Below are 19788 nucleotides of genomic sequence, written 5' to 3' on the forward strand. Positions count from 1 at the left end.
CCGAGGTGATGCCCTGGCATGTAGGGAGAAAATATCAGAATTCTTACTTGTACTTACTTTTAAAATTCTCATCTTTTTTGAGTCTATTTTATGTATCTTAAATGAACATACCCGTTTAATAGAAAATATGTATATTATAGACTGACTTGTGCCCAAATTCACATGTTGAAGCCCTAACCCCCAATGAGACAGTATTTAGAGATGGGGCCTTAAGGAGTTATTAAAGGTTAAATAGGGTCATACGTGTGCAGCCTTATTTTGATAGGACCCTTATGAAAAGAGGAAGAGACACCAGGCCTCTCTCTCTTTCTCTCTCTCTCTCTTTCTGCACACACACAGAGAAGAGGCCATGTGAGGATACAAGGAGGTGGCCGGCTACAAGCAAGAAGAGTCTCATCAGAAACCAGCCCTGGGCTTCCCTGGTGGCGCAGTGGTTAAGAATCCGCCTGCCAATGCAGGGGACACGGGTTCAAGCCCTGGTCTGGGAAGATCCCACATGCCGCTGAGCAGCTAAGCCCGTGCGCCACTACTACTGAAGCCGACACACCTAGAGCCCATGCTCCGCAACAAGAGAAGCCACGGCAATGAGAAGCCTGCACACCACAATGAAGAGTAGCCCCCGTTTGCAAAAGCCCGCCCGCAGCAACGAAGATCCAGCGCAGCCAAGAATAAATAAAGTAATTAATTAAATTAAAAAAAAAAAACAATTAAAAAAAAAAAAAAGAAACCAGCCCTGATGGCAACTTGATCTTGGACCTCTGGCCTCCAGAATTGTGAGAAAATAAAATTCTGTTCTTTAAGCCGCCCAGACCGTGGCAGCCCTAGCAGACTAATACAGCACATAATACATAAACAGTCAAAAATTGGAAGAATGACTTGTACAGATTTTGTTAATGCGCATGATCGAAAGAGTTTGGGGGACAGTGCTCTGGGTGCTAGGGTTCCGAGTTGAGAAGGCAGGAAGTGCTAAGAGCTTCTTCAGGGGAAAAATAGGAACTCCGTGAGCCACTGGATATAGAAAATGAGAGGAAGAGAAGTATGAACGTGATCTCTGGGATTTTCAGTCTGGGAGACCGGGACAGCTATCTCTATCCCGTGGGAGATAAGGATGGCAAGAGTTGATCCCACGGGAGGGTCAGAGAAGCTCAAGGACCACAGCACTGGATGTCCTCCGAATGAGAAAGAGATATGGCCAGAGAGGGGAAAGGAAAACGGGGATTGCAGGGCCACAGAGGTCAAGGGAAAAGAGACTTGGAGGAGGGCAGGGTGGGCAACAGTATCAAGGAGGTCAAGTGGAACGACCCCAAGAAATGTCTTGTGGAATTCCACAAGGAGGTCATTGAAGACGTTTAAAAAGTGACTCTGGTAGAGGGGAGAGGATGCAAGCTGGACTGTAGGGGGTTAAGAAGGGACAGATGGGGAGGAAATGAAGGCATCAGGTTATGTTTAGATTTTAACTATTAAAATGTGTCAAAGTCAGAACCGCAGGGGGTGGGAGGTAAGCTTTCCCTTCATCTCCGACCCCTGAGGAATTCCCTGTTACTAGTTAAACAGTGTTAAGTGGTAACGGGGGCTGGAAAGGTGGGACATGGGGGTGAGGGGGGATGGTGAGGCAACAATAAAGTGGTCAGTCCTGTCCCAGAGCCTTCCAGACAGCTCTGGCTTTGTGTGTGAGTTTGTGTGTGGGACAGAATACAAGACAAAGCCAGACGGAATACACAATTCTCAAACCCATACGCTGATTAGAAGTCTGGGAACTTCTCCCAAATTTCATACCTTCTTTGATAGTTGAATGTCAGAAGATCTGACATAAAGGGTGGGACTAAATGGCAGGAAGAGGCTGGAGTTCATTTGGGCATCTTGGCCACCAGCAATCGGACACCCAGAAGACACCATCTCAGTATTCTGCCTTTGCCTGGGTGTAAAATTGTTTACTATCCATTTCACAAGTGTGCAGACAAATTCAAAGTCACATGTGAGAACTAATGAATCCTTATAAAATTCTTTGAGATTCACAGATGAAAGGGACTGTTTAAGTACAGAGTATTATCAGCTAACGGTGGAGCACACTGAACGAATAGGATTCTCCCAGAGAATAAACTATGTCCTGGGAATAAATTCAGTAATTGTGGAAAATGCATTAAACATTTTAGGTGAAAAGCCATAATTACCAATAACTCTTCAGCAGGCAATCTTTCCAATTCTAGAATTATCTTACTAGTTCACATCCTGGGATGTCTGTGGACCTCATACAGAATTTCAACGTCTGTTTCTTAGAATCATTGACTCTCAGGTCTGGAGGGGACACCTGATCCTGACACCCCTTTGCTCATTAAATGCCTTCTGTGATATCTATTAAAAAATGGCAGCCCACCCCATGCTCAATTTCTCCAGCTGGGCACTGATTAGCCCCCATTCTCACTTTCTTCTCTCTAAAGATAGTTTTCAAAGTCCTTTTTACCATCTTTTGCATCTTTGCAAGCCAAGGTTCATTTAAGGCTTCTGCTGTCCTAAATTCCTTCTCATGTTCATCCTTGGTTATTCACTCTTCTCTATGTTTTTGCACATCTTTCAAAATTCTGATCCCACTGGTGAGGTCCCAAATTTTCTGCAATAATGACTTACAATTTTTTTGTGCCAATGTGCACACACTCACCCAATGGTTTTTTGTGCACAGTGACTTGCCTAAACTCAAAAAATAAAACCTGACATGACTGCGGGGTCAATATGATTCGTATAAATTCTCAGAGAGTGGTTCAACAGGTCACTTCGCGTTAGGCTTAAGAGGTCTTCTTGAGATCAGTGGAACTGATGTTACAGGATCAGTCCCTGGCTCAAGCCGACAATGAACTGTTTGTACCAGAGAGCATAACTGGTTTGAATAACGTAATGATGGGACTCGGGACTGGCTTCCCATCCAGACCCAAGGTCTGCTGCCAGTGGCCTCAGTCGTGACAGCGTGAGGCAGAGCGTGAGTGGCTCAGAACAATCACCGCGTGGGCCTCTGGGAAAATCAGATCACAGTAGCATCCACACAGGGAGACCTCAGGCTGGCGCTCTGCCAGGGAGAAAAGACAATGACAGAAAGAAAGACAGGAGCCAGGAGAAATACGGCCTCATGGAAATACGTCTTGGCTAAGGGAGGGGAGGAGGGGTGATATACAAAGAAAAACGGGAGGAATATTCAGAAATTACTCAAGGTGTGCCTTTGTGCAGTCTCGTCCCATATTTGGACCCCCAGGTGGACATCCAGTGTGTGCTTTTTTTTTTTTTTTTAATATTTATTCATTTATTTGGTTGCTCTGGGTCTTAGTTGCAGCACGTGAGACCTTCGTTGCCACGTGCGGGATCTTCGTTGTGGCACGTGGGATCTTTAGTTGTGGCATGCAGACTCTTAGTTGCGCCATGTGGGATCTAGTTCCCTGACCAGGGATCGAATCTGGGCCCCCTGCATTAGGAGCGTGAAGTCTTAACCACTGGACCACCAGGGAAGTCCCCATCCAGTGCGTGTTTAAGGAGAGCCTTAAACCTTTAGGTATGTGTGTTATGCCTGGGGGCGGGGAGATTGCAGGCAAGAATGTGCACGTGTGCACATGCGTGTCTGTCTGGAAGGTAGGGCTGCCTGTAGGCCAGGGTGGGGCTGGCATGTGCTCGTTTATTCCCCCTTGGCTCAGAGGTTCAGGTAGGGGGACAAGTACAGGCGGGGTGGAGTAGGGTATGTACCCATTGCAAAGGTAGGGATCTACCCCTGAGGTGCACACTCCTGAAATCTCATTCAGAGTTCAAAGAGGTAACAAAAGGGGGGTGTGTGCCCACAGTGTGAGACTGCCACACATGAAAATAGATGTCCAAGTGTTTACACTCTAGAATTTTACGGTGCAAACCAGGAGGCAGCTCCTAATAATGTGGCAACAAAACTGTAAATGTTGAAGCTGCGGTCCCTCAGCAGACATGAAGAAATGGTTGATCTTGGATCCACGGGCAGCCATGAATACAACGAGGAAGTCATAGAGGAGGAATCCTCCAAAACGGAAGTTTCAAGGTCACAGAGAATTTTTCTTCTTATCCAAACGCAACAGTCTCAGGAATGCCATTCCGTGAGCACTGGCTGTGAAATTCCACAAAAATGAAATTCTCTCCACCTGAGATCCTCAGTTCACCGAGGTTTTCACCCCACATTTATTTGTGGAGGGAGCGGCTGAGGGGAGCTCTTGAAATTCAAGCTCTGCCCGGAAAGAGTGCAGAACTGACCAGGCATCTCAGCTCATCTGAACCCAGGCCTTTTTCATGTATTTGACAAAAAGAGCTAACTCTATAAGAAGACCATTTTCACATTAGCCACATATTTAACTTTAATGTTCATATAACAGTTCAATGGGATATTTACCAATAACAAGAAATTTTAAAAGAGTGGTTTCAAAAATAGGAATTCAGGGACTTCCTGGTGACGCAGTGGTTAAGAATCCACCTGCCAACGCAGGGGACACAGGTTCGAGCCCCGGTCCGGGAAGATCGCACATGCCGCAGAGCAACTAAGCCCACATGCCACAACTACTGAGCCCGCGCTCTGGAGCCTGTGAGCCACAACTACTGAAGCCCACACACCGCAACGAAGAGTGGCCCCCACTCACCGCAACTAGAGAAAGCCCCCGCGCAGCAATGAAGACCCAACGCAGCCAAAAATAAATAATAAATAAAATAAATAAATTTTTTAAAAAATAGGAATTCAGGCAAAATACTACTCCCCACATGGGTGAAAAGGAGGCACACTCTTCTTAATCAAACTCAGAGATCATCCTGTTTGGGGGGAAGGAGTTATATTTTTTCTACTCAAAAAATTATTTGAAATAATCTGACGTGGTTTCACAAAATTGGTTGGATCCATTGTTAACAAATGGCTCAAGAAATGCTGTCATGTTTCAAGAGAAAAGTAAAACTGTTCTATGGACATGATGTCGTGGGTGTAGGAACGAAGGTGTGCGTGCAGGGACAATGGAGGAGGCTGTCACCCAGTGCCGGGGGCCCCAGAAAGGCTGCCCAGAGGGGCTGACACGTGAGTGAGTCTTGCAACGCAGGCGGGGGAGGAGGGGGCTCGAGATCGTGCCAGACAGAGAACAGCGAGAGCAAAGGCACAGAGGGACCCAGCAGACGATGGGCCCGGGAGTGAGGAAGGGGCATCACGAGATGAGGCTGAGGATGGGGAGTAGGGATGGGCCCCAAAGCCCTTGGAAGCCAGGCTGGGAGGCTGGATTTAATCCTGGGGGAGACAGGGGCCTTCCCGGGGAGTGACGTGGTTGGACATGCATCTAATTTTAGGTGGAAGGTGGTAAAACTACAGCAGGGCAGGGAGATTGACCAGAAGGTTAACATAATCGGCCAAACACGAGCAACAGAGAGCAAATGAGTCAGCAGAAGACCATTTTTGACACCAACTTCTTTGTCTCTCTATGCAAGAACCAGTGTGACACCACCCTCTGTGCCCCGTGGAAGCTGGCTCTATGTTCATTTTGAAAACAACAAAGGGAAGGGAGTCCTGTTTGACATTTTTGGCAGGGAGCTTAACCTTTCGAGCTGAACCACTTATTATCCGATTTTCTTTTCCATCAGAATCTTTGTGGGGGGGAGGGGCAGTGCCGAGGAGGAGCGAATGAGAAGCTTCTGTATGAGGGAGCTGGGGGCACAGAACTGCGCTGCTAACCTCTCCACACCAAGCATTTTACTCCTCCTAGACATCTGAAAAAATCTTGACTTTCATACCAATGCAGGAGAGGCATTTCTAACCGCTCTGCTAACTTCAGGACGGCCTGCTCGTTAGGAGCTGGGGAAGAGGGCAGGGACCAGCTGGTAGCAAATGGAATTCACTACTTACCTTAAATTTAGACGAGGTCCACGAAGAGGAAGGACTTCATATTCTGCTAGACTTCGAAGCTCCATTATCTTCCGAGTCATTCTGTCCTGGAAGAAAACAGCAAGTGGGCTCGTTAAATTACTCGTATGTGAATGATCGATTCACACTGCATTAAACGAAGAGCTGACATTTCATGGACAAGATGAAGTACAGTTCAGAACGAATTACTACTGCGACGATGCATGCAAAAGCCTGATTTTTGAAGTTTCATTTATGCAGATGACAGATAACCTGACCCTTCATTTTGGTGATCAGGTCAGCTAAAGCGTCATTTAGTATTGCTGCGCGAGAGTAGCAAGAAATGGTTATAAAGAGAAAAGGTTGCAGGTCCTGTATTTGATTCAGACTCTGCAGCTGAGATACGTTTTCAGTGAAATGTTATCTCCTTGCTAGTTAATACGATCCAGCGAATGTAAAATGAAGGGCTTTAAAGTTCATATTTGTGATCACAAAGTCTTGGGAGTGGGTAGGATTCTCCTTCACAGATGAAGAAATAAGATCCAGAGAAGCTGTCCTACCCACAATCTAGTAGCCAGTTACTGATCGAACCACAAGTTCTTCGACCAGTGTGCTCTTCCTGCTACATCAGACTTCATTTAGGTGTCGGCGTTCTGAAACAATACCTCTTATGAAGACTTCTGAGTCACAAAACACTTTAAATTTCACGCTGACTTTAAACTTATTTTGTAGTCTTTTAAACTGCGGAAGTTATTTTCATTTTTGCAAAGAAATTCTAATAATGAGCTCGTCTCCACTTTTCATGGAGAAATGAGTCCCACTAGGTTGTGACAAAACCAACTCGCCCCCATGACCTTCCCCTATTTTCAGCCAGAGCCTGGCCTGGGCTAAACCCTAGAAGAAATTGCTCTTCCTGAAGGGCTATCTGTCCCAGGATCCATGGCACTTGGAAAATCTCAGAGTGCTGAGTGGCTGGAGGCCTCAGGCTGATGGACTTCGAACCTCTCATTACACTTAAAGAAAGTGCAGTGCAGTTCAGATCATCAATTAAAGGGTGAGCCAGTTGGAGAAAACCAGAAACATGTGTTAATTGAACGTCTGTTGGTACTAGGCCCTGTGTTCTCTGCTTTAAATACATGATCTCATTCTGTTCTCACAACTGTCCCACAGGTATGCCTGAGCACCTCTCCGTTTCACAAATTTTACAAATGAGGCTGGCTTCTTTGGTTCAACTAGTATTTCCCTGAGCATCTGCTATCTGCCAGGCACCAAGGTGGGTGGTCAGTCTACAAAGGAGAAATGGATAAGCTCCGCCTCCTGCCCACAGCGAGGTCACAGTCTAGCAGGGATGGGGCAGGGGGGTGTCAAGCACGTTAATCAGAACTATGTTGTTCCAACAGCAGCTTGTAGCCCAATTAGATAGAAGATCATGAAACCAGTTTAGTGGGTCTTGAACAGCACTCTAAATAAATAAATGAACAAAGTAGAACAGAATAGCACAGAATGGAAAATATCAGAGAGCATGGAGTAAAGGTAAGGCAACTCACATGGATATATGTCTATATCTCTGTATCAGTCATATATATGCATCTGTGTGCATTGATTTGCAATGGAAAATATATTTTCTTTTGTAGGTGATGGTGGAAAAAATTGTGAAAGCTGTCAAGTTATAGAGCAAAGTGACAAGCGCTCTGTTAGGAGGTCATGCAAAATGGTAAATGCAAACAGGAGGGAACGTCTGCCTGCAGATTAATTTGCACTTAGCTCCAGAGTAAGCTGGGGACAATTTTGGTTCCTCACCAAAGACAAGTCTCTTGAGGATGGGATGCCCACATCTAATGCTCAAAGCTAGGAAGAGCTTGAGAAGGGCTGGGGTGAAGTTTCCAGGACTAGAGAGGAAAACAGAGTAGGGGCCCTTCTCCCACAGTCTGGGAAAGAAGGTGGCACCCATGAAGCCACAAAAGGCACAATGACACCAATGGAGCCAGACTCAAGAAGAGGGGGTTAAACCTCAAGGAGATGGAACCCAAATCTAGCCCGAATTGCTAGAACTGTGGAAGCTGCTGGAAGGTCTCTCAATTCCCAGCATCCCACTGTGAAGAGAGTGTAGGAGAGCCTCCGGAGTGTGGAAGGTGGGCCAGGGAGCCAGATGTGGGTTCCTTTAAATGACCTTAATCTCAAGAACAGAGCCTCCTTTGGGATGACAGGTTACTGCAACCTTCCTTAGCAGGATAAAACAGTTACTCAATTTTCTTTTCTTTTAACACAACTTCCTTTGGACATATTCTAGATACCATGCTTACAGGTTGAGGATTTGTGGCAGTCCACTGGATGGCCACGCGGAGATACTTTCTCAGGTGTCTGAGTATGGACTCAGGTGAGAGAAAGAAGATCTTCCTGTAGAGTAACCTGAGTTACTCATGTTGTAAGCCTCTCTGATGTGGGTTTAGGTGACTATGCAGTAAGACCTAGCTCAGGGCAGCAGCTAAATTCACTGTGTCATTTTGGTGACTTGGTTATTGCATATTTATTTTTTAACAAGCAATGACATGAAATAATGTCAAGATTAATGATCTTATCCGCTATTTAACCCATATTTTTTTGTGGTACAGACTTATGTGACGATGACAAGCACTGGGTACTATACAAAATAAACAGCCCCAGAAATGTATAGAAAAGCGTTAACGTTACTACATGTTTATGTTTTATGTTTCTTCACCCATCACCTGCGTCTTTAATAAGTTCCTCTTCACTACCGGCTGAGGAGAGAATACTAGCACATGTTGAGAGCAGGAGAAATAATTAGGGTAGGATTTTTTATTCTATTAAAACAGAGATAGTTCATATGAAAGCATTTCATGAACTAAATGTTATTCTGCAAGTATTCGCCATTTTAGTTATTATTATCATTATTATTATCAATGCTAATAAGCTATTATCAGGTAAAAAATGTAAAGTATTAGTACCCACAAGTAAATGAAATTATATTTGATGGCTCCTGAATATGCTGTTTTTCACACCTTTTTATTTTTACACCAAGGACTCAGATTTAACATTTTCAAGAATCAAGATTAATAATAAGGCAGAGAGTTTAATAAGTAATAAGATTAATAATAAGGCAGAGAGTTTAATAAGTAATAATAAGTAATTAATAATAAGGCAGAGAGATTAATAATAAGGCAGAGAGTTTAATAAGTAATCATAACAGAAGTATGGATGGACATTTTAAGTTTTATTTATTTATTTTTCTTTATATTTTTGGCTGCATCGGGTCTTAGTTGTGGCGTGCAGGCTTCTCTCTAGTTGTGGCATGCATTTTTTTTTTTTTTTCTCTCTCTAGCTGTGGCTTGCGGGCTCCAGGGCGCATGGGCTCTGTAGTTTGTGGCATGTGGTCCTCTAGTTGAGGCACGCAAGGTCAGTAGTTGTGGCACGCAGGCTTAGTTGCCCCGCGGCATGTGGGATCTTAGTTCCCCGACCAGGGATCGAACCCACGTCCCCTGCACTGGAAGGCAGATTCTTTACCACTGGACCACCAGGGAAGGCCCTGGATGGACTTTGATTAATAAATATGATCTTCACCATACAGACAGAGAAGCTGATGCCTTGCCCAGCATCACATGGTGGCAGAACCAGAATAGAAAGGCAGACCCCTGTCACACCAGAGCCCTTGCACTTTAACTTCTAAGCTTGCTCGTGATTTTGGTTTGGGGTTTGCTTTTTCTTACAGAGCCATAGCTGATTTCTGTTCTTTGTCCAGAAGAGAGATGATCATAGGTAATTAATGATTATATATAAGCACACACGTCACAAAATGGTATCAGAGAATGAAAAGCTCTCCTTGAACATCAGCCAGACAACTTCAACCTTTCCATTGCTAGTCTAGATTCAAAAGAAGTTTTTTGGCTTCTTAGCCTTTTAAATTATTTCTATCTTTAGGTTTTACCATGTTTCAATTAAAATTAGGTGTTATCACTATGCTTGCAAAAAAAAAAGTCTCAAAATTATAGCTAACACAAGGTAACTTGTGAGCGAGTGTGTGGCTGGTAGAATTTAACTTAAATACTTTAAGTCCTACTTAAAGGTCATTCAATAGATAAATTATAAGGAGTTAGAGGAAGTATCTACAGTTTTTAAAAGTATTAAAAGGTATATTAAATATTTTTAAACAGGCAAATTAAACTTTTGAATCTAGAGATGAAGCACGATTGAGTGATAAAACTATTAAAAGTTAAACACAGGAAAGTGGTCACCACAGAAGGGGCTGGGGGGATGCACTAGTACAGTTCTACTTCTTGGCTTTGGTAATTCATTAAGCCATACACTCGACTTCTGTGGTTTTCTGTATCTGTGGAGGTTATTTTTGGGGGGTGGGGGGCGGGAAGAGGACTCTGATGGTACCAGCCCCATCCGTGGGGAGAAAGTCTTTTTTGGGGGGGCGGGGCACGGCTTATGGGATCTCAGTTTCCCTCCCAGGGATTCAACCCAGGCCCCTGGAGTGAAAGCATCAAGTCCTAACCACTGGAGCGCCAGAGAATTCCCTTTTTTCTCTTTTAAACTAAAGGGGGATTTACATAAAGAAATCATTTGCTTGAAATAGGGAACTAACAATATAATAATCAACTGTTATTTCCAGGTCTTGTAGGACAAAAGGAATGACAATTTAAGCCTACGTTCCCTTCATTTGTCATACAAATGCCGCGTTTTGAGGGGCTCTGGTGCAGTGTACCTGTGTCAGTCACTGAGTAGTCTTAGGTAGTATCGGGCTCCTTCTAAGAATGTGTTCAAAATGATTTCGATGGCAAGTAAGTCTAATCCATTGTACCAACAGCTGGAGGTTTCATTAGCTTTGGAACGAAATTTTTAAATAGATGGTATCCAAAAGGTACAAGTTCTTCAGCTTTATTTCTTGCTTTCAGGTTTTAATCAAGTTCAGAGCAGCTCCAGATTTCCTCCCCCACCAGGAATAGTCAAGATAATCCCCAGGTAAATTCTAGCAAACACCAATCCAGGGCCGGCAGTCCCGTTCACTGCCAAGCACCTGGGTCCGGGCTCCCGGCCGGCGCTGGCGAAGGCCTGCTCTGTGCCTCTTGGCCTGGCTCTGCGGGCGAGGGCAAAGCACCAGCAGAGGGCACAAGCCATGCTGACCCCTCCCAGGTCTCCAGGCTCTCACTTCGCTGCTTTTTCTGCAGCTGAATAAAACAGTTCTCCCTTTTCTGTTTATTTGCACAGAGGGCTGTTTAACCTAGGAGCACAACGAGTGGGGTGAGAGCTACAACCACGTGGCCGAGAAGGACTTCCAATCACAATAAACACGCCCAAAGAGGGAGGAAGACGGTAAGCGATCTATTTCCTTTCTAACATTCTTTAAAATAAATGCAGGGCCCTGGAGGAGCCAGCCTGACATGTTTCCACGAGATGAATAAGTGTGAGGAAGCACAGATCCTTGTACACTTGTACACACTACCTGCGCTGTGCCCAGGCCCCAGTCCAGGCCACAGTTGGGCAACTGGGTCCCCAGTGCCTGAGTATCAGGAGATTGTCTACAATGCAGTCGTCTGGGCTGCTTTCCCTTCCGTGAGCCCTTGGCAGTCTGACATGGAAGAAGATGCTCTTCTCTGACACATTCTGAAGAGCCTCCTGCATCCCCCGAACAGAGTCTCCGGCTGCTGGGAAGCTCTGTGATGGTTTACCCCAGCCACGGCAGGCCATGTCACAGGGGAGGGCAAGCCTAAGCTACACTGTGGTCCATTGCCTTTGGAAGCTATTTCCCCGGAAGCATGTGAGCGAAATCCACACCAATTTTAAAGCAACATGTGATTGTTGTGAAAGAATATATGGAACTATATTCTCTTCATCTGCTTCCGTGAGTCTGTTCCTTCTAAAGGCTGAATCTACGTGGCTTTCTGCATTACTCACCCTGAACAAGATGCACAAACGCCCAGCACCATGGCGAGGGACACATTACACACTAGGAGGCCTTAAAACATCACCACTAACAAAACGCTGGGTTCTCCCATTGCTGTCAGAAGGCAGGATAAGAGCATAATCTAAGTCCTTTAAAGGGAGAAAAACTTCTCTCATTTTTAACATGAAAAGACACCCCCTACCCAACATACACCTAACACGAATGACCTGGCTATAGGAGGGCTCCCGTCAGATGATTTAACCTTGCAAGTCTATCAAGTTCCCATCCAAAACACCTTCCTTTGTGGCTAAAAGCAACAGTCCGTGAATGCATTGAGCTGAAGGCCAAGAGGGACATACAATAGCTTTACAGGGTGACCTGTTGCTATTACTAGTGCTGCTTCTTAGATTTGTGCAGTGCACAACCTGTGAGGCCACGTGTGGCAGCCCTGATTATACTTATGATGTCAGAACACACGCTTTCCTTGTGTATTTGCATATTATTTATATTACAAAATGAATATGTATATTACATATTCTATATAAATCAGTTCCTTCTATCCTATGTCCACATAAATCTTATTGGTTAGTCAACTCTTAGTTTCATTGTTCTAAACCAACATCAATAAGTTAATTATGCTTAGTGCCCAAGTGTTAGGAACTCCTTTCCTTTTCATCTCTGAATATAAATCTACTTGAAAGTCAGACTTAGTTTCACTTGAGTCAAAAGTGATCTTTGATTTCCCCTTCCCATTCCATTGGTCACCAAAAATTGGGCTAGATGTTAACGCTGCCTTATAAATATTTCTCAAGTCTCCACACTCTCAGGCCTTCTAATATTTCCTCCAGATCATTACGGTAGTCTTCTAACTGGCCTTCCAACTTCCAGTCTCTCTCAATGAATCTGTCACATTACAGCCAGAGTTACCTCCTCAAACACAGATAGCTTTAGATCATTCTTGTTTAATGGCTCTATATTCCCCGAGGTAAAGTCCAAACAAATTGCTGTGATGTAGGACCAGTTTATAGTCCCATCAGCTCATCAGTCTGGGCTAAAATAACTTCTAATACCACCCAACATCCATTCAGGCATCCATTCAATGAAAATTCATTGGGCCCTCTTAAAAACACAGTGGGATTCAGGAAGACTGAAGAAAGTCAGTAAAACCCATTCCCTGACCTCGGAGCGCAGACACCTGGGCAGGAGATACAGACGTATAAATAAATAATTATAATCGACCATCATAACTGCAATTTGGCCCCAATCCGGTGCACCAGTCTCATATTCAGTGAATTCCCACTCACCCATTTTTCCTGTTTTCCAACCATGTTGAATTTTTTGCTATTTAGAAATGTGCCAGGTTCTTTCATACCTGCATATCTTTACTTCATCTCCAGTGTTTGCAATGCCCTCCCTGAGCCTCTGCCCAGTGAATCCCTATTCATCCTTCAAGACTCTGCCCCGTATCCCCACCTCTGTAAGGCCTTCCCTGATACTCCCAGGCATAACTATTAGCTTCTTTTTTAGGGCTGCCTCTTCTTGGTTTATACCTCTACTCTAGCAAATTCTTACATTGTGCTGCAATCGTTGTTTAAATGTCTGTGCTTTCTGCTACTTTGAGGGTAGCCCCTATGTTTTAAGGACTTGTGGCTTTTCTAGCTCCTCACCTATCACTTGGCACACAAGTGGATTAGGAACTAAATGCAGAGCGGCAAAGGCCAGCCAGGGAAAACTGGCCCCCAGAGTGAAGGGCCTGAGGCAAACCCCACCCAAATCAGTCACCCCTTGTGTGCTGTCCAAGCCCCGGCCTCACTCCTGTCTGCTTCCTAGTGTGTGGAAGGATGGTTTCTTTGTGTCTGAGCTCATCCTAGGCCACAAAGGGCTGCAGTCTCAACAGGGGACGGAGTTGGGTAGCAACGGGGAAAGGACTGCATCACTCTGAACAAGGTTGATTCTTTGGGCTGCAGTGGATCTTTGCTGTGCACAGCAGCCAACTCCAGTATCGTTTGCTTCTTTTGATTTTGGTAACCAAGAATCTGGGCTCCATGGAAGTGGCTTCTAGAAGTGGTAAAGTTTGCCTGGAACCAATATATTAAGGCTACTGGAGTAAATATGAAAGAAGAAATGAGGAATCCATATTTGAAATTAGGTACAAATGACCTTCCTTCTTCCCTCCCTTCCTCCCTCTCTCCCTCCTTTCATTCCTTCCTAAAAGTGGAAAACCTAACTCATATGACTGGTAGATGTCATTTTTATATATCTGAACACATTATTAAAGAGTCCATTAAAAAATCCATTTCCACCAAGTGAAATTAATTAATTGTAGAGTCATTCATTTGGTCTTCATTTATCCCACAAAAGAGGGTAAGATGTGAAAGTTGCCCTCAAGAAATTCACAGTCTGGAGGCCACATTTAGTTCATTGACAGCCCTGCCTTTTCCCCCAGAGTGAGACATTTCACTCCATAGATAGTTCTTATGGAGGAACTTTAATTAGTTGATTAATTAATTAGCCCACAACTCCCTCTAGGCTAAAATTGGTGACTTTTCCAAGAAAAGTTACTGAACCGAAGCCCAAACAATAGAAAACTAGGCTAGAGTGTGTATGTCTGCAGCTTAGCGTCTGTATACAAATATTCGTAAATACAAAGACAGGGGGCTGAACATGACACAGACATTTCCCACTGCCGTGGCCGCCGTCCAGATCAGCCAAGGGGCCGGAGGGCAGGTGGAAATCGCTGCCGCTCACCTGGCCAAAGGCAGTGGTGGGGAGCATGGTTTCTTCCCCAACAACTGGGGTCCTGCAGCCCATCCTCCCCATGACCTGGGGATTGCCTTCACTCTGCCTCCTTCTCCATGGATACTGGGGGAGAAGAACCTTCCATGCAGGATCCAGACCTCAACCTGCTCCTTTAATAGGTTTGTTAGGGAACCACTGACCGAAACCACCCTCCTTGGCCAGGCACCATGATAACCACTTGCGTGAGCTGTCTCACAACAGGAGGTCCCGACAAGGAACATGGTGCTGCAGCCGAATACCAACTGGGAGAAACTGGGAGGGGCCCAAAGGAGGGAGGAGACGCCAACCCATAATACTGTCCTGCCAACAGCCCAGAATCCTTCACGCTGGACTCCATCTTGGCTGAGAATTGCAATGTGCCACCAGAAGGACCCTGAGTCAGACCAAATATGGGCCAAGCAAGATGACTGGCCAGAGACAACCTGGAAATTAACACCATTACCATACAACCTGAGACTGTGAGCCACGTGGCAGAGCAGTTCTCCTGGGTTCCCTATCCTGCTGCCCTCCACACGGCGCCCCTTCCGAATAAAGTCTTTTGCTTGGTCAGTACTTGTGTCTTCTTGGACAATTCATTTCCGAATGTTAGACAGGAGCCCACTCTCGGGCCCTGGAAGGGTGTCCCCCTTCCTGCAACAGGTTCAATTCCTTGTCCTCCCATCTCACCAGCAAAGGCACAGAATACAGGCTTGCCCCCTTCTTGAAACGGTTTGATGTGATCCTAAGAGGCTCCAAAAAACCGGGTGTTATTTCTACTCCTTATTATACTAACTCCATCTTTTCTCCTCTGGAGGTCACAGCAGCCCTGTGTGCAGGGTCTGTAATGGGCCAGCTTTGGGGTCCTGAAGCCTCAGTAAATTGGCTTTGTGGGGTGTATCTTCATTTCACAAAAGAGAAGCTGGAATTCAGAGTGGCTTACCCAAAAGATATTCAGTAAGTCAAAGCCTTCTGGTAAGTTATGAGGAAAACCAAAGCTATGTTGTTAAAGTTTGAGAAAAGCACATTCCAGAGCCGTGGTTTTCTCCTCTGCACGGCCAAGGGCCAGATAAAGCACAATTTGCCTCCATTTCTTTTCTTGAATGAAGTAAACAGCACCACTTTTGAATTCATTATGTCAAATTAACTTCAGAGAAAAGAGGAACACAGCCCAAGAAAGTACCATTAGGGAAAAAAAGTTTCAAAACTACCGATCTGCCTATGCAACCCCACAGTCTTTCAAACTGAAGGCGGCGTTTGCCCAGAGAGCGATTTCATCTTGCAGAAGACAACCCTGTCCTGGGGCAGGAAGGATTTGAGTAAAAAGGCGCAAGCATCAGCATAAGTCCCAACTTCAAAAGAAGTATAATCAGCATTTCCGGAAACTCTCTCCTTCCAGATCAACAGGGTCCCCAGGTTGAAGATGAGTCACTTCCCATCCCCAGAGTTTCCCCAAAACCACACATTCCTCTCACTGTCCTCGGCGGTCATTTGCATACGTTCTAACCTAAACTGGGGCCATTTATAAAAGGGCTTGTGTTTAACTTTATTCAATTCCAGTGCTTTCTTCCAGCTACCCAATCTGTACGTAATTAAAATCATATTGAGGCAAACATTGAATGGTATGAAAAGTTTTACCATATGTATACAACTGACTAGCTGTAGAATTTGGCATGTCTGCAGTTATCCCATTAAGAGGGGCGAGCCTGGCTTATTTTGGAGTATACGTTATATGTTTTGGATCGGTCCTGTTTTTTTACTTCTATTAAGGCTGTCTGTGATGCTTAACCCTTTGTCAACGGTTGCCACAATGTGCTCCTGCATTGCAACAATGAGGACCACTGGACGCTGACTCAAAAATTATTTGGCTCCTTTGAAAATTTTCCACTTTCTGAACCCAAATTAGCTTTCTCAGTCTTGACAACAAAGGCTGAGCAGATACTATCAAAGCCTCTGGGATAGGGTGGAACTGAAGGGAGAAAACGCAGATGGAATCATCGCTTCCAAATCCTAAAGGCAGAGGGCACTCCTTAAAGCTTGAAAGAGGTAATTTTAGGACAAAAAGAGGAAGTACTGTGCTACTGTAGATAATAAAAATATGAAACTTATGTCCCGTGAGAGAGCAGATAAAATACAAAGGGATTCAAGAAGGAGTTAGCAAAGGTCATGCTGACAGATCCACCTTTGAAGAACATTCCAGACATTCTGAGACTGAGACCAGAGAAGGAAAACCTATCTTTCCACCTTATCACATGCCCCATTCCACCCACCCTCCTGCACAACCATAAAAAACTTGAGGCCTTTGTCGAGGAAGAATTCTAGCTGGATGGGCCTCTGGTCTGATTCTCCGGGTCACTGTACTCCTACTCGATGTAATTTGTAGTTAGTATAGCTGCAAAGTTGCAATTTTGCTTTAAGATATTCTTCAGTATAGATTTCAGAATGAATTAAAGTCTCTCTTAACATGTGACGTGAAGAAACACATGTTCTTAATCTGTGGGTTTAAAATTGTTTTCGAATTACATCAATGAGACAGAGCCTCAGAAGAAGAATCAGGCCACCAACCCTCAAACACTAGAGTATTAGAGCAGTGTAGGATAATACTACTTTCCAGAATGTCTTACAACAAATCAAGCATTAACATTCTTTGAAAAGGGACTTTCATCTGAAGCTAAGAACAAAACAAAACAAAAAGCAACAGAAAAAGTTGCATTTGGGGCTTCCGTGGTGGCGCAGTGGTTAAGAATCCGCCTGCCAATGCAGGGGACATGGGTTTGAGCCCTGGTCCGGGAAGATCCCACATGCCGTGGAGCAACTAAGCCTGGGCATCACAACTACTGAGCCTGTGCTCTAGAGCCCGCGAGCCACAATTACTGAAGCCCACGTGCCACAACTACTGACGCCCGCACGCCTAGAGCCCGTGCTTCGCAACAAGAGAAGCCACCGCAATGAGAAGCCCGTGCACCACAACAAAGAGTAGCCCCTGCTCACTGCAACTAGAGAAAGCCCGCGCACAGCAATGAAAACCCAATGCAGCCAAAAATAAATAAATAAAATAAATTTATTTTTTAAAAAAAAGGTGCTTTGGAACCCAGTGGGTGCTAGTTGCTTGCTGAAGACAGAAGTCTTGCTAAGCAGCTCTGAGGATGGAGTGAGGCCAGAGGTATCCAACGCCCCCAGGAAAGGGAGTGGGGAAAGAAATGTTCTCAAGTCATGAGTCAGTCAAGTCCCCAACCAGAGAGCAAATCCTGGGTACTCAGTACCAGATGCAAACCTACAGAATGTTAAGATTAGAAAACTGTAGAATAAACGTGGAGAATTCATCCTTTTTTTTTTCCTTTGGCCACACCGTGAGGCTCGCAGGACCTTAGTTCCCCCACCAGGGATTGAACACAGTTCCCCTGCAGTGGAAGCACAGAGTCCTAACCACTGGACCATCAAGAAATTCCCAAAAATTCATCCCTTAAAACAGGAGGCCGATAGGAAGGTTATTGTGAAATGTTTAAAGATAGTTTTGGAGACAAAAATTTTGTATTTAAAGCTTAGTTACACTAAAACACTAATTTAAAACATATACGCATCCCAATGTTCATAGCAGCATTATTTACAATGGCCAAGATATGGAAGCAACCTAAGTGTCCATCAATAGATGGATGGATAAAGAAGATGCGAGATACACACACACACACACACACACACACACACACACACACAATGGAATACTACTCAGCCTTAAAAAAGAATGACATTTTGCCATTTGCAACAACGTGGATGGATTTGGGGGGCATTATGCTAAGTGAAATAAGTCAGACAGAGAAAGACAAATATGGTATGATATCACTTATATGTGGGATCTAAAAAGCAAAACGAACTAGTGAATATAACAAAAAAGAAACGGACTAACAGATGTAAAGAACAATCTAGCAGTTATCAGTGGGGATAGGGAAAGGGGAGGGGTAGGATAGGGGTAAGGGATTACGAGGTACAAACTACAAGGGAGAGGATGCAAATCAATAAAATTAGAAATGAAAAAGGAGAAATCACAACTGACACTGCAGAAATACAAAGGATAAGAGACTACTACAAACAACTATATGCCAATAAAATGGACAACCACGAAGAAATGGACAAATTCTTGGAAAGGTACAATTTTCCAAGACTGAACCAGGAAGAATTAGAAAATATAAACACACCTATCACAAGTAATGAAATTGAAACCATAATTAAAAATCTTCCAACAAACAAAAGTCCAGGATGACATGGCTTCACAGGCAAATTCTACCAAACATTTAGACAAGAGCTAACACCAATCCTTCTCAAACTCTTCCAAAAAATTGCAGAGGGAGAAACACTCCCAAATTCATTCTACGAAGCCACCATCACCCTGATACCAAAACCAGAAAAATATCACAAAAAAAGAAAATTATAGACCAATATCACTGATGAACATAGATGCAAAAATCCTGAACAAAATTCTAGCAAACAGAATCCAACAGCACATTAAAAGGATCATACACCATGATCAAGTGGGATTTATCCCATGGATGCAAGGATTCTTCAATATACACAAACCAATCAATGTGATACACCACATTAACAAATTAAGGAATAAAAACCATATGATCGTCTCAATAGATGTAGAAAAAGCTTTTGACATAATTCAACACCCATTTATCATAAAAACTCACCAGAAAATGGACAGAGAGGGAACCTCCGACAACCTAATACAGACCATATATGACAAACCCACAGCAAGCATAATATTCAATGGTGAAAAACTGAAAGCATTTCTGCTAAGATCAGGAAAAAGACAAGGATGTCCACTCTCGCCACTCTTATTCAACATAGTTTTGGAAGTTCTAGCCACAGCAATCAGAGAAGAAAAAGAAATAAAAAGAATACAAATTGGAAAAGAAGAAGTAAAACAGTCACTCTTTGCAGATGACATGATACTATACATGGAAAATCCTAAAGATGCCACCAGAAAACTACTAGAACTAATCAATGAATTTGGTAAGGTTGCAGGATACAAAATTGAGGCACAGAAATCTCTGGCATTCCTATACACCAACAACGAAAAATCAGAAAGAGAGATTAAGGAAACACTCCCATTTACCATTGCAACAAAAAGAATAAAATACCTACGAATAAACCCGCCTAAGGAGGCGAAAGACTTGTACTCAGAAAACTATAAAACACTGATGAAAGAAATCAAAGATGACACAAACAGATGGAGAAATAT

At 44.1% G+C, this 19788-nt stretch overlaps 1 protein-coding gene across 1 annotated transcript in view; it reads right to left on the bottom strand.

Annotated features, from left to right (window-relative positions):
- Positions 1-19788, bottom strand: part of SCAF8 (SR-related CTD associated factor 8) — a 194913-nt gene that overhangs the window by 16947 nt on the left and 158178 nt on the right. The window contains exon 21 of the transcript XR_003623742.2: positions 5870-5955. The gene's annotated coding sequence lies outside the window, so the exon portion shown is untranslated. The remainder of the gene's footprint in view (positions 1-5869; positions 5956-19788) is intronic.

The sequence above is a fragment of the Balaenoptera acutorostrata genome, chromosome 14 (assembly GCF_949987535.1).
Source record: "Balaenoptera acutorostrata chromosome 14, mBalAcu1.1, whole genome shotgun sequence".
NCBI lineage: Eukaryota > Metazoa > Chordata > Mammalia > Artiodactyla > Balaenopteridae > Balaenoptera > Balaenoptera acutorostrata.